Source organism: Varanus komodoensis, unplaced genomic scaffold (genome assembly GCF_004798865.1).
Source record: "Varanus komodoensis strain SLA01 unplaced genomic scaffold, ASM479886v1 scaffold11, whole genome shotgun sequence".
Lineage (NCBI taxonomy): Eukaryota > Metazoa > Chordata > Lepidosauria > Squamata > Varanidae > Varanus > Varanus komodoensis.
This window is the reverse complement of record NW_025335317.1, coordinates 21,298,635-21,315,029: the sequence shown is the minus strand read 5'-3', so window position 1 is coordinate 21,315,029 and position 16,395 is coordinate 21,298,635.

Here is a 16,395-nt window from a genome sequence, read left to right as displayed (position 1 = left end):
TTCACAACTAAACACCTGCTCATTTGAAAATGTGTTGTCCGGCAAGTTCTTGGCTTACCAGGCCTGCCAATTAGCAGCAGCTCTACAGGTTTTAGTTGTTACTGTTGTTGTTGTTTTAACTGAACAGCCCTAATCCTATCAGCCTTGCCACTGATCATCCCTTTTTATTCAATAGCTCTAATCCTATCAGCTCTGCTATTATTGATGCATATTAAATCCAATAGGTATAAACCGGAACCATTTAGATCAGTGAAGGGTTTGTAACTGGCTTCAGCAAAATGTGGAATACACAGAAGAGGTTCACCTTAACCTTGAGATGGAGATGGAGATGACGACGATGATGATGACTTTCTTTAGTCAAATGGGTTCCTTTTCTGATTAAAATATACTAAAGGAAAGGAAGTATTTACAGGTGTCAGTTGTTGGCTATCTTGTTTTGTTTGTTTGTTGCATTTATATACCACTGTAATAGCCCAGTTTACAGACATTTGTGTATCTGTAACTCAGCAGTGGTTGTAGAGACAAAACTGACTCCACTACCAACATTTATTACTAGAGTTATACCAAAGGACAAATTAAACCCATAGATGTGCTCCTGTTACAGGTGCTGGAATTTCTCCAATGAAACTTTATTATAACTGGAAAACCTCCTTGAATATATAGACAAAAGTGTTATTTGAAATTCAAAGCGTTCAAGCAATTTAAATACATGAGGTTAAACATCATGTTGTAGGAAGCAGTAGGGTGTATATAGGTGTAAAGTGTGGATAATCCAACAAGTCTAGAATTTGGAGGGTACTCTTGCATCCATCTGCTCCTTGTAGTATCCCGGGGGCAGCTGGTTGGGCACTGCATGAACAGATGTTGGATTCGTTGCATGTTAGTCTGAGCTGGCTCAGTTCTTCTTATGCTCATTGAAACCAATGCTGCGAAGACAGAACAGTATTGGAGTAAGTGATCTGAGCTGCTGAGTGACTTTATGCCACTGAACCATGAAGATTTTAGCAGAAATGACAGTCTTGCCCATAGCGAGAAAGGGAAAGGAAAGGGTATCTTACACACTATGGACTGTGGACTTCTCGCAACATTTGTGCATCTGTCAAATACCTGTTTTGTTGTTAATTGTGATAACAACATGACTACAGGAGTGCAAGAGCTGCCACAAATTTAAGCATAGCATTATGGCAGTACCAGATACTAGCGCAGTATATCTGGAAAAAAAGCATGCAAATGATCCCAAACTGGGCATGCATGGCACCAATATGATAGCAAACCTCAATGGATCAATCTGAAAATGGCAAAAAGTCCAGTTTCTTGTGCTTCCATTGAATTTGCTTTCTATTACACCCAATACCAGTAGTGGCAGAGTCAGCTGATTTGTTCTTGTTCCAGACATTGTGATTCTTGTCACACTGTTGCTAGGAAAGAGAAGGCTGGCTTCAGCTGGAATCCTGTATCTACTAGCTTGTAAAATGTCAGGCTAGATATCTGAAAAGATCAGATGCATGATCTTGGAATGAAAAGGGAGTTTGTTTCTGATTGCGAATTGAAGTCCTTTGCACAGGAATATTTCCCCTACTTTCGAAATTGGCAGTGAAAGCATTATAGAACATAAAGTCTAAGGAAGAGGCCACTTGCAATGATAAGGAAGAAATAACAAGAATGCGAACTTGATTTCTTCAAATTTGATTGCTTGATGCATATTAAGGCAGGTTTGCAACAACCAGTGCCTGAGATGTACAGGCATCTCCCTTTGTTAATATAATTAACAATTTCCCTTTGTTAATATAATTCTGTCTCTCTCTCTTGATTGATAGACAGACAAACAGACAGAGATCTAATTGATCAATGGGTTTGCTATATTCAGAGGTCCATATATGAATCAAATAGACAGTTCATGGCACACTGTCATTTCTTCCCCTAAACATATACAAATATCTTTTTCTACCACCATGCCCTTTAAAAACTAGAATGCAGGTGCATTAAACTATTCCTGCTACAAAAGTGATGTTAATGAGGAATAAAAGAAGTAACACTTTGTGTTAATGCACAAAGCCTACTTGTGTCTGGGGAACAGGCATTTTGGTACCTTCCTTTCATGGCTCGAGCTGCTCCTGCAACCTCAAGTGCACACCAGAACAGGATATTTATTATTTTTCTGCATGAGTAGAAATAGGTCAAAGGATTCTTGGGCCACCAAAATAAAGGGTAAAAAAAGAGGAGCACCATATCTACTAGCAGAGTGTTGAGAATGCAAAATCTAGCTCCTCTGAGCTTGATGGCCTCCCTGCCCACTTTGGATGATCAGATTAGAAGGGGGCCAAGCAGGTTTTTTTCTCTCCATCACAGATTTATGTCTCTAATACATGCTGTGGTTCGCACACGGTTTGAACACTATGGAAATGTATGCAAGTGGGAAATTGTGGAATGACACAGTGTAATATTATACAAATTGCATAAGTCATGTTATTTTGCATGTTCTGCACCAAGCGGCAGTAAAACACATGTGGATGCACTGCAATTTGCCTAGAATTTGCATTGAGTGACACAGCTGTGTAAAGTGGCGCACATGGATCCATTTGTGCAAATTCCCTTAGCTTTTCTTTTGCTTTTTAAAGTTGCTCAGCTTCGAGACAGAAGCCCACAAATGTGTTGAATTTGCATCAGACCAAATGAGCACTGATGCAGGGCTGGCAAATTGAAATCCAGAGGACTGAATAATGTAAATCAGTCAGATTTTCACTCAGAATTCTCATACATTCCCACACCAAGAAAAAATTTTTCAATAATGCTACCACTGGTTTTACCAGTGGATTTCAGGTACAACCTGATGAAATCAAACAGAAAGAAAGATTGACTGCAGATGCATTACAAACTCAAGAGGAAGCTGAGTTAAGTGCCTGCCAGACATCTGTCTATAAATCAAGTAGCTGCATCCAAAACCAAAAGGACTAAAAGGGATGTAGCCTGAAACTTCTCATGAAGCTCTGCTGAAAATGCATATGATACTAGTAATATTCTGAAGTGTCTTTAGAAGTCTCAATACCTGCTGAGAGTTTTTTGATCCTGGAATATGATATATTCCCAGTCCAAAACAAGCAATCAACAGCTATCATACTGATTCACAATCAAGAATGCTTATAAAACATTGACCAAGTCAAATCAGATACAAAGCAAACAAGATTCAAGGACAGAATGGTGCATTGGAATCCCATATGAATAAAAAGAAAACATAATTCCTTTTTTCATGATATCACGAACAAAAGTCTGTGGGGCACCACAGCCATGTCCACTGAAATGGTGACAAAGGTGGAATAAGGTCAAGGTCAGTGAGCACAAATGAAGGGATAACAATAAATGGAGCTCCGAAACAGTAGGAGAAGGGTGATGTTGCATTGAAATAATGTGAATGTGATGATGTTGTTCAAAAGGAAAAACTGAAAAAGGGAGAGATTTTTGGTATGCATCAAATGAAACTAGGTAGTCTCAAGTCTATCCTAGAGAGAACTGAAGAGAAGGCTCAAACATCAACAAGTAATTTGCATCTTAGGCATGCTTCAAAGGAAAGTTATTGTGAGCTCTCAGATAAGAAATCCACTTTAACCTGTAAATTAAAGTTACTGCACATTTTGCAGTGAAGTCCTCATCATGCAGAAATTTGTGCAGCAAATTTGGCTAGAGAATTGTATGGGTTAATTTCACCTTTATAATTGTGGTAGCTTAAAAATACCAGACCTTTTGGTCTCCTACCACTAATCTTAGCCCCTAACAGGAGCTGGATCATGCCATGTTTCTTCATACCAAGCTACTCAGTGGCCGCTTCTCTTATGGCAGCTTTTTTTTACAGCACAGCGATGGGGCAAGGTTTGAGGCATGTGTGCTATCAGTGAAATAAAAAGATATGCCTGTGTTAGCATTCTTCAGATTCAACGCACATGCATCCATCTGTGCTTTATTATGGTTTTGCCTGAGATCACCTGAGGCAAAAAGCAAGGAGGAGCAGGCAGAAGTAGGGAAATCCACAATGGACTCAAAGGGATGCTTGAATTCTGAATTTTAAAGAATCTGACGTGCATATTCCGACTTTTCCCGAGTCACACAGATTCCACAGAATTGCTCCCTGCCCCCAGTAATTTCAAGCAAATTTAGTCATGCAAAAATGTGTAAAATGAAAGATTAAAAATGTGTATTTTCCCCATAGGCTAAAGCATGAGAATATACATGTTGGGCGTAATGTGCTTATCTGGGGGGAATTTGTACTTTATGGGAGTTTGGATCTGCTGAAGAGTGAACTCTGTTTCTGCCGGTGAGCTGGCAACAGATTAAAAGATGCCTGACAAGCCATGAAACACAGACAGAATGGATTTTACAAGGCCCATACATCCAAGGCACGACAGAGGGCACAAACCCCCGTTGGAGCCAGGTTCATGTTCCTACTGCTACTTATCCAGGTCTCACAAAACTCTGCTTCTGTGCTGCTTGTGTCCCCAGTGCTATATTCAGACTACTGATATCATGCAGGAATCCTGTGGCTCGGGGCTGCCGAATCTCTTTCCCCCAACCCCCTATTGTTCGCTCTTGAATATAGTTTAAACATTTTTGTTCCACCCCTTTGTGGTCCCATCCGCTTTGTTTTCAGCTTCACCCATCACTGGAATGCTATTCATGAGACTTCTCCAAAACTGAATTTTGCCCTTGGGCTGCCAGTGGGTTTCCCCGTCTCTGCTAAACTTAATCTTAACAATGTCCTGGCGATGAAGGAGATCAGTGAAATGGATGCTTTTGAGTTGCTTTAATGCAGGGTGTGCGCACGTACATCTCTCTCTGGGTGTGTTTTAAATCAATGCAGTTTCACTTTGAGTTTTACAACATTTCTAAAGGCTACATATACTGTAGTCTCCTCTTCTGTCAGCATGACCTGCACTGACCTAGGAATCAATAGGAAATAAATTCTGGAGATTTATGTAGTGACACTGTACATTGCCTTAATGGTGAGAGTAACTATACAAGCCACACGCTGTGCTTCCCCAAGCATTAGTTATCATTAGAAAGCTCTTTCCCAGAGTGGTAAAGTTCATTCACTGAGTAAACAGAACAAAAATTGAGAGGTAGATTTCAACGAACTTTTTCAGTTTATCGAAAGGGGAAAACGCAGGGAAAAGAGCCAACGGGATTTCTTTTCAAAAGGCTAACCCGTCATAAAAAGGGTAATAGCATAACCTTCTAAGAGACACTATCTCCTGCGATAGGGCATTCCACAGGAATGGGACTACCATACTGATAGAATGTCTTCTCCCATATGTACTTCCCCAATCCCTAAGGTCAGTGGTGGAGATCCTTCCCTGGGAGTCACTCCTCTGGGAAGTAAGGAAGACAGCTGCTATGGGGAGTGTCTTCTCTGCCATGGGGACCCGATTATGGAACCAGCTCCCAGAGAGGTGAGTCTGGATCCTACACTTTATACTTTTCAGTGCCAGGCCAAGACCTTTTTATTTTCTCAATGTTGTAATTGCTAGAATGTTTTTACTTCTATATTTTATAGTCTTGTGATTACTGTATAATAATTGCCTATATGATTTATGCATCTTGTTATTTTTATTTATCTCTGGTTATGTAATTCTGTTCTTTTAGTATTTAATTATTTGAATTCATCGTACTATTTATATTTAATTTTATTATTGTGTCAAGCAGAGTTATGATTATGTAACTGCCATTAATATGCAGATGGAGTAAAGACAAGAGTAGGTAGGTTGTCAACCGATAGATTTACAGATTTACTTTAAATGGCCCTTTGTAATTATGTTTATTTTATTTTTTTTAATGTTGCAATCGTAGGATGTTTCATACTGTAATTAAGAACATCTATACTTTAGTACTGGTTTTTTGTAAAGTATTCTGGATTCCATAGATGGCTGTCGAATGGTGTATAAAAACAATACATACATACATACTGAAGGCTCTTCTCCATTTTGGCTATGGGTCCATGTGGAACCATCAGGAGAATATCCTCCACAAGGAGATAGAGCCATGTGTCTTCACTTGCTTCTAAACACCCTAAGGACTATTCCCACACTGGCTTCATGTAGTTGTTAACCAACTCTGTGCACAGGATATAACCCTTCAGAACTATATAGCTCAGTTGTCAGGAGCTTGGGAAATAGTCAACGTCACTCTCTGGAATGGATTTTGCAGGTAAGACTACAAACACTGCAATACAGTGCCTCCAATGCCAAGCCCATCAAGTTAATCTGGGAGGCTACCATGGTCTATGTGTTTAAAAGCCAATAAGAAACTGAGTAGAATCAGCAGGGTTGCACTCCTTTGACTCTCTTCCAATACAGATCATGCATCAAGGTGGCCCCAGACTATCCAGATCACCTCCGGATGGCTTCTCAAGGACACAAGGTAGCGAGGTAGTGCTTCTCTGTTGCCTACAGTACCATGCGATATGTGCAGTTATGTGCTTTAGAGCACATAAGTCATCTTCACTTAGAATCTTCTGCCACTTGTACTCTACCTGAAATCCAGTCTCTTTCATTGACCACAGTTTCCCAAAATATCAAGGAGAAGAGCAGCTTCTACAGTGTTGCAAAGGACCCTTGGGCACATTGAGGCTATGACCCTCAGTGAGGCTATGTTCCTCAGTGAGACCAAGACACTGACTAGAGCACCACTGGGAAACCCCAAGAGCATTCAGAAATCCATTGAATTCCATCAGACCCCTGGGATGGACCATCTGAATGAGGCACTCCCCGTGCTTGCATGTCATGAGTTCGAACCTCCCCAGAAAATGGTCTGACTATGACAATGGATTTACTTGGACCCCACTCCCGTTCATCTTATGAGTATTCATCTTACGACCTGGAACAGAGACAGAATCAAGGAAATGCCCCACATGTCTTGGGCCAATGACAAATCAAAGAGGCTGTATAAGCCATTTGTATATTGATCAGTATTCTATCATCAGCAGCAGCATCTCTACACTGCCCACAGCCCAAATTTTCTGGATGTTTTACAAAAGTCCATAAAACAGATAATAAAATACAATAAAATATATAGAATCAGAAACACATTAAAAGCTCAAAGCAGTAAACAAACAAACAAACAATAACAGCGAATGGGGCGGCATCGAAATTTTCTAAATAAATAAATAAAATAACAAAGAAAAACCTGGTAAAACACCAAAGATGGGCAACCTCCTCAAGCTCCTGGGTATCCAGAGAAGTCTTTAAAAGCCTCAGCAGAGCAGCCCATCCTAACCCAGCACTGAAAAGATGTCAAATTCAGTACCAGTCATGCCACAGTGGAGATGCCGTTCAATAAGCCGGGGGCTACCACAGAGAAAGCCACCCCCTTGTTGCCGCCCTCCATTCTTTCCTCAGAGTTGTCACTCAGAGGAAGGCCCCAAAGGTTGGGTGTGGTGTTCAAGAAGATTGCGCTTGGGAGAGGTGCTCTGACAAGTACTGCATTCCTAAGCCGTGCAAGGATTGGGTTAGGGTTAGGTTTAAAACCAGCACCTTGAATTGGGACTGGAATTACACAGGCAGCCAGTGCAAGTGGGCCAGGACCAATTCTAAGTGTTCAGACCATATTTTGCACCAGTTGCTGCTTCTGAACTGTTCTCAAGGGCAGCCCAACTCTGAGTGCATTTCAGTCATCGAATTAAGAAATTACCAGAGCATAGATTATTGAAGTCAGGCTATCCCTGTCCAGAGAGGGGCATAGCTGGACCAATAGCCAAAGCTGGTAGATGGCAGTCTGAGTTACAGAGGCACCTGGGCCTCAGGTGACAAAGATGGATCAAGGAGCACCCCCAAGCTATGAACCTGCTCTTTCAGTGGGAGTGTGACCACATCTAGAACAGGTTGGACACACATCTGGTCAAAGAAATCACCCACCAACAGCATCTCAGTCTTGTCTGGATTGAGTTTCACTTTGCTAGCCCTCATCCAACCCATTGTTGTAGCCAGTTTAGCATATCCACAGCCACACCTGCTGACAATGAAAAGGAGAAATAGAACTGTGTATCATCAACATACTGGTGACAACTCACTCCAAAATTCTGGATGACTCCACTCAGTTTCATGTAGCTATTAAATACCATGGGGGATAGAACAGACCCCTGAGGAACTCATGCTTGAGAATCCACAGTGCTGAACAATATTCCCCAAGTACAACCTCACAGAGCTGGCCCTCTATGTAGGAGCAGAAGCACTGCTATGCGGTGCACCCCCAACTTGTAACTCAGACACTTGTCCCAGAAAGATGCTATGGCTAATGGCATTGAAAGCTGTTGAGAGGTTCAGCAGCATCAACAGGGTCACATTCCCTCTTATGTTTCTTCAAGCATAGGTCATCATATGGTGTGACCCAGGGTGCCATGCAAAAATCAGGCCTGAAGCCTGACTGAGAAAGCTCCAGATAATCAGTCTCATCCAGAAGCACCTGGAGTGGATTGGCCACCACCCCCTCAAGAACCTTGGCCAGGAAAGGAATATTTGCTACCAACCTAAACTTATTCAGATCTTCTGGGTCAAGGGAGTATTTCTTCAGAAGCGGTCTTGGCAATGCCTCTTTAAAGGCAGCATGGGAACACTCTGTCTCACAAAGAGACATTAATCAGCTCTCTGGCCCAGTGGGTTATGCCTTCTTTACTGGCTTTTATAACCCAGAATGGGCAAGAATCTAGTCCACACAAACTTGTCAAGCACCTTGCTGAGATATAAGGTGGGGCTTATGTGTCCATAGCTGTAGAGTAGTATCCAGAAACTGTACAGGCTGGATGTATAGGCTTAAGCTGATGATGGACAAAACTTTTTGAACTCCTGGATAGATTTTTCAAGAGCCTTCTGCCCATGGATAGAGATGATAAAGATGTAATCAATATGTCCCTGATAGAGGTAGGGCTTTTAAGTCAGTATGAAAGCAGATAACCAATGCAAAACTGTCTGAGACTTACTTATTGATTCTTGGAATCAGTTGACCTGAAACCAAACCTTCATCTGCTTAGCCTTTTATGTTGTAGTGATTCAACTCTACCCTTTACTGATGTGGTCCTGTAATCCACCCTGGACTCTCATGTTCCTTTGCTGAGTTACGTCTCATTTGGCACCCACAGACATGGCTTAACCACAAAAAGAAGAAGCAGGACAGGGAAAGCTGTAAAGATTGTTATATCAAAATCAAACTGTGCTACAGGGCAAACCTGATTAGAAATGGAAGACTGCAATTATGTAGTCTTAAGTGAAGCATGCAAGCACAGTTAGCAATTAACAATGTTATTGGAGTAACGATCACACATTTCATAGAGAGATGTAATTAATACATGAGATGATATCCAAATGCAAAACTTTAATAAATATGCCAAAAGGTATTGTTTGTTTTATGGTTTGTCTGTGCTTAACAGGGTTGTTTATTGAACAATCAAAATTTATTATGCTCTTTCATGTGATGCAGAAAGGAAAAATGCAAGGATAAAATAATTAATATTTCACTGTATATAATTATCTGAAGTTTGTTACTGCAGAACTAGGCATGTTTTGACTTTAAAATTTACCACCACTACCCCAAGAAAAGTTTTGGCAATTATAGGCAAGGTACTGACAGCACCTCCAGGCACTAGAAGCTTGAGGTAATGAAGTTAAAATTAATGGATTACATGCAGAAAGAATTACAACATACTGATTATGATCCAAATGTTAGCAGCCAAGAAATTATATATTTATGTAAATATAACCACTAAATAATATGACATCTATTCCAAAAATCTGTGGTTATATAACAAAACTTGTTGAAATAGTTTATAGAAACTGTTTTTAAAGATGAATTTACACCCAATGTATTTAATTGGATACTCTTAAATGCAATTACTTTGACTTGTTACATTATCGAGGCTTGAAGGTAAGCTACTATGTTCAGAATAGCTAGCACATAAGTGGAGAACAAGCAAACGTTTCAGTATGTCACCTAGAGGAAAAAAATACTAAAAATAATGTGTGAAAGAGGAGAGAGAAAAGCCCTAGGGTTTAATCCAAGACAGGTTTCACCATTGTTCAGAAGCAGTTTTCATGCTGGTATCAACCCATAGTTTATATAAAAATATAGCAATGCCTTAGATAACTGCTACTTAGAGAGTAAAGTAACTAGTCCTTATACCTATGAGATTTAGGGTGTCTTATCTGGCCAGATTTACTGACTGTGATTCTCTATTTTTAAGGGTTAAATTTATTAAATTTCCATTGGCCATGTTTTCCTGATAGGCAATAGTCTTGTTCATGCATGCCATATATCTTGCTTTGCTCAAAGACAGAGAAGCATTTCAGAATAGAAGTTAGATGGCAATGCAAAGATAGGGATTTTGTATAATGTTAATCTATCGGATGGCCTTCCAGATCTAGAAATTTCAGCTGGATAGAGTAGTTATGGGTGGCAAAGAGTGCCTTCTCTTCACATGTGAGGCCAATGGTAATCTTACCACTTGCTCATATCCCTTTCCATTTTACACCTACAATAGAACACATCCTACTTTCAAGGGGGAGAAAAATGGTTTCATGCTTATTGTGAAAAGGGTCTTCATTGGCAGAATACAGTGAAACATTTAAAGAAAACTGAACTTCAGCTTTGCTGGGCAAAATATTCTGACTAAGAGGGGAAAAGTTAGTCCATGCTTTAAAACTTTAGGTGATTGAATTCAGTGAAATCCCAAGGTATATCCATAGACATCTGCATCCTCACTTGTGGAATTCAGGTAGAACCAAGGAAGTTTCATTTGGGTTCCTCTCTTGTACTCTTTCACTGTTTGGCCAAGTCATGTTTCTCTAGCTAGCCCTTGTTGGGCTGAGAAAGTATTTTCCAATGTACTAATTGAGATTAATTTTAATCTTTTATCTAGGATATTTGCAATTCCTGTTATTGTGATTGAGCTGCTTGTGATATACTTTGTCATTTTCTTTAACTTCTTACAAGTTACCCTGAATACATTTTGGGAATAGGTATCTCTACACTTAAACACTTGAATTAAAACAAATTCAATATGACAATAAATACAATGTTAGTCTGGATAAATAAATTACATTTTATTTATAAAACTTATGGTAAATAAAATTTACCATCAGTAACATACACGATCAACACAATTAAAGCTGCATTCCTACAGCCATTTACCTGTGAGTGAGCCGCAGCAAATGCATAAGAACTTGCCTTTTCCCTTCTGCGTGGGTGGACACCTACCAAGAAAATCTGCCCCTAGAGACTAATGGATCTGGATGGATTCCAGGGGGCTCTGGGGAAGATGCTGGCTGATGTGGCTGGCTTTCCTGTTGAAAGCCTGGTTGATCTGTAGAAAACAGGAATGACTTGCACGGTTGATAGAATTGGTCCCAAGTGCCCTCTCCATAATAGACTTCCCTGTGGTATACTCCAGAGCTGAGAGAGATGATGCTAAATAGGAGATGGTTTGAGCACAGACTGAGACAAACTCTTAGTGGATCAATCAAACAGTGGTGGATGCCTACAACTGCACATATCTAAGGGCAGTGAGAGAAACAACATTTTGCTGCCTCTATTGAATCCTCTATCTGTTGCCCAGTAAAGTCTTTCATGGCACCCAGGCCCTATTATACGCTTGCTCCTAGGACGCTGTTGATCCATCTGCGGCTGGCTGGAGTGCATTTGCTAGGCACTTCCAGGGTAAAACATCTTGCATGTGCTAGGACTTAGACTCCAGGACTTAGCAGGGGAATTGAGTGAGATGTCCAGAGCATTGCTTTGTCTAGTTTTCCTGGAAAAGTTTCAGTTGGTGCAGCTCAAGGACATTGACCAGAACATTGGACATTGGATCCTTGCCCTGGGAGGGAAGAACAGCCAGCTGGGCCAGGGGGTGAATCACATTTTGGTGGAAGACTGTGTGGCTTCATGCTGTCTGTGTTGGGACAAACAGGGAAATGTGACCCTGCTGATTTTCCTTAATCTCTCAGCTGCTTTCAGTAATTGACTGAGTTGGGGGGAATCATACTGGGTTGCAGTGGTTTCACTCCGACGCTGGCAGAAGGTGGTGCTTGTTCATCCATATGGACTTGTCAGATGGACTCCTGCAGGTGTTGCTTTTGTCCCAAAGTTTGGGAGTTTCATTGATACGCTGAGGGCATGCAGCTGTAGTTCTCTTTCCCATCCTTATCAGGTGAGGCTCTGGATGAGCTAACTTGGCTACAGCAATGAACTGAATGAGGGCTAGCAATTTAAAACTCAGTACATGCAAGGCTGAGGTGCCGTTACCATGTATTTCCTCCTATTGGAGGGGGGTGTTCGATCAGTTCTAGATGGGATTGCATTCTCCACAAAGAGGTGGATAGAGATGCATGACAAATTGGATAGGAGAGTGAGAAATGTGATTGGTTTTCACAGTTTAGCTTTCTGAATTCTGCTTGATTAGGCCCCTACCGTTTGATCCACTCAGAGGGCCTTTGGGCTGATACAGTGGGCAATAAGTCCATACACACACAGAGACACCAACTCATTGTAGCACAGGTTAAGTGAGCTTGTAGACTTCTATCTCTATGATGGGTAGCAATTTGTAAATTATCAGAAAATGCTAAGAAACTTTGTGCATCTCATGCTAATTCAAATGTTTGCACAACTGGAAGCAAATCATTTTTAGAGCTTTTTCTTAACCTTCCTTAGGGTGATGTGATGTGATGTGATGTCGTTATGTTATTTTTTTTGGCAGCTTGTGGGTTTTCCTGGGTTTTTGTAAAGTGTTCAGGTGACCTCAGTGGCACAGGGCGGCTTTTACCAACTTCGTTTGGTGGCTGAGCTATGGCCCGATCTGGACAGGGATATAATGGTTTCAGTTGTTTATGGTCTGGTAACATCCAACTTAGGGCAAGTTACTGCAATGCTCTCTGCATGGGGTTGCCTTTGAAGATGGTTCAGAAGTTGCAGTTCATGCGCAGTGTAATAGTCAGATTGATAATAAGTCAAGAAGTTCCAAATATAGAACATCAGTTCTGGCTCGCTTGTACTGACTGCCTGTTTCTGAGTCTGATTCCAGAAGCTGCTTTGGACCTATAAATGCTTACATGACTCAGGATGCCAATGCCTATTGGAGCACCTCTCTTGGCATTAACCTACCTGTACATTGTGTTCATCATCCAAGGCTTCCACGTCCTACATTTGAGGTAGCCTTGGAAGGCAGTAATGAGATACCTATTTCCATATGTGGCAGGAATGTGAAAATATTAAGAAATTTTGGATGATGTTTTTAAGGAAATTAGCAAGAAATTGAACTTAAAAATTGAAGCAAGTCTTGAAATAGCATTATTGTTGATATTTTGTGGAAATAAATTGAACTAGAGTACTAAAGAATTAATAACAAACTTGGTAATAGCAGCAAGATTAATAATAGCAAAGGAATGGAAGGAGAACTGGGATTTCCAGTTAACTGAATGGTATAAAGAAATTTGGAATGTAGATGTTAATGATAAGCTGACATGTGGGGTTAAGATAAAGAAGGGTTGATAAATAAGAATGACTTTAATGACATATCAAGTTCATTTATTGAACATGTATCAATAAAAGGGAAGGGTATTAAATCTTTGGATGACTCAGTGCAATTCTGGACAGAATACTCTTTCAGATATTCCTCAAAGAAGAATAAGTTAGGAAGAAGAAGAATATGAATGAATAATTATCATGTAGCCATAGTCCTGGTGGAGAGCTGCACTAGTTGTTCTCTATTTTTATTTTGTTTTGCTCTTTTTTATTTTCTATGAAGTATTTTGAGACTTGAATTGTTGTATTTTAGTAGTTTAAATAAAAAAGGAAAGCAGCAGTGCAAAAGGGAGCTTCTAGATGGTTTCCTCCAGTTATGGAATTATTTCCTCAATGAAGCATGGCAGTTGTCACAACTCTGTTATATTCTCACATCTTCCTTTCTCTCCACCATTTCACAGCATATAATGAGATTTTTGTTGGTTGTTTAAAGTTGTTTCAGATACACATGTCTCTCTCGCTTTCTCTCTCTCTGTTGTCTGTTAATACGTTTCTATGTATATGTACTTAATATGTTTCTAATTATTTAACATTTTAATCTTTGCAAATATCACTCAGAAAATATCAGCTTTTGAGATATAATAATGTAATTCAATGTAATGCATAGGACTGAGCTGCAAAACCACAATCCTCCTGACAAAAGCATCCTGAAATTGTAACGTATTCGTTATTTCTACAGAGTACATAATTTGTTTGGCTGGTGTGCTCGGTCCACACACAAGGAAAATGTGGTAGCAGGAGTACAGAACAATGTGAAAGCAAATTTAATAATACTTTAAGGAGATTCATATTATAAAGAATACCGTTTCAACAGAAGCATGCACTCGGGGAGTTTATTAGGTTACTGAAATGCCAGCTGGGGAAGCTGAGATGTCAAGTAAGTGACAACTGGAAGTGAGTCAGCCTATTGAAGTATGTAGGGATTGAAGAACTGATGTGCAAGAGAATAAACTGGTGATCCTGAAATGACAAAGCACCAGAATGCCAACTCATAACTGCCAAGAAACACAGTCTGACTCAAATACAATTCTGAAGCTCTGTGGGATAAGAGAAAGCTACATGGATTTCAGCAACCATAGGAGACAAGGAAATTCATTTAGTTTAATTGGCTTGTCAACTCTGATGCTAGAATCTTTGCAAAACAATGAATTTAGAGATAAAAGAGAATTCTTTTGAGAGTCTTTATATTAATGTGAGGCACTAAACATTTTTTTAAAATGGTGGGCAGGGAGGAGAAAGAATGAAGAGGGGAAGCAGATGTCTAAAAATGATAAGCACTCCAGATGAATATGGAGATGATAATGTAACAAATATCTCTGTTTTTTGTGTTTCTTTCCATTCATTTGAGTGATTCCTTCATCCAACATTTAACAATGTATTTCCACAGCTTTTTGTCTAGTCAACTTGAATATCTTGTTCATATGACACTCATATCTATTCCCAGAAACAGATTTTCATGAAGAACCATAATTTGTGACCCAATGTATCCAAAGATACCATCACAGCTACCTGGAAGCAATTCCAGTGATCCAAGAAGTTCAGATACATGAAAACAATTACTGCAGTCAGTTCTGGGAAGCTGTAGCAGTATCTTTGGATAGACAGTCACACAGTACGTGTACTTCATCTTTTGGTTATGTACCACCATAACATTTTATCCTATTCAGGCCACCTCTGTTGTACGTTACACTACCCTGCCTTACCAAAATCCAGAGAGCTGTCCAAGAGTAAGCCACAAACATTCAGAAAGGTAAACTAGTGCTGCAGCTCTAGGTGGGCTTTAACTGAGAAAGTTCATTGCTGGTGTTGCTGCCCTGCATCTTCCTAGCCTTTGGGACATCAGGTCTTCATCTCACAAGTAGGGCTCAGAATGAGTTGTCCTCGTTCTGGCAGATGGGCAGGGTGCCTCCAGCTGTTGATTTCCATTTAGATACACAGTGCCTGTATGGTAGTGGCAATCAACTTGGTGGGCATGAGGTAAGAAGAAGTAAGAAGATGAGACCAGTCAAGATTTAATGGTCCTTCCAACCTGTGACTTCTTCAACCAAGCTTCTAGGTGGTAGACCTAGAAGGGTTGTTAATTTCTGTTTATATTCCTAGAACTATTAACTACTGGGGCCAGCAAAAGGGTGCTCCTCTTTCTCTGACATCTCATGCAATTTAAAGTAGGATTCAGCAGGAAAGTGCTGCCACAGAGTTCCTTTAAGATTGACCAAGAATCAATAACACCGTTATGATTGCAAGAACCTGCAGAACTCGGACATCCAAGTTCCATGGGTGATGGTTTTTTGTAGAGATGCGTTAAGAACAGCTCCATTCCGTTCTGATTCTGTATTGCTCAGCAGATTTCAGCTGCAACATTCTCTCTGACTACATTTTAAATAGCATTTTAGTGCACATTGAAGTTGTCATTTTATGCTGCAAAATACGTTAGCAGAGTGCAGCTGAAGCATTTGGCCCTGCAGTTATAAGTACACTCAGGGGGCAAAACCCTCCCACAAGTGTAGCTGCTCAGATGGAATGAAATTTCAGGGGATACTTAAAAGTTGGCATTGGTGGCTTGTTCTCTAGTCCCCATTTTCTTGTACAGAACCTGTAAATATACACAGAGAGACTTCTGTAATTGCATTTTACTGCCCCAATCTATTTTCCAGTCTATCCTGGGTGATAAAATATCACACCATGTACCTGCTATGTCTCAAGAATTATGTGTTAAAGCAGAAAATAATACAAAGGTATTATAAATGGTCATTATAAAAACTGAGCTAATTTTTTATTATTATTGAGAACTAACTGTTTGGGTATTGCAGGCTATTTTTCTAGCCCCATGACAAATCTGTCCCTGGT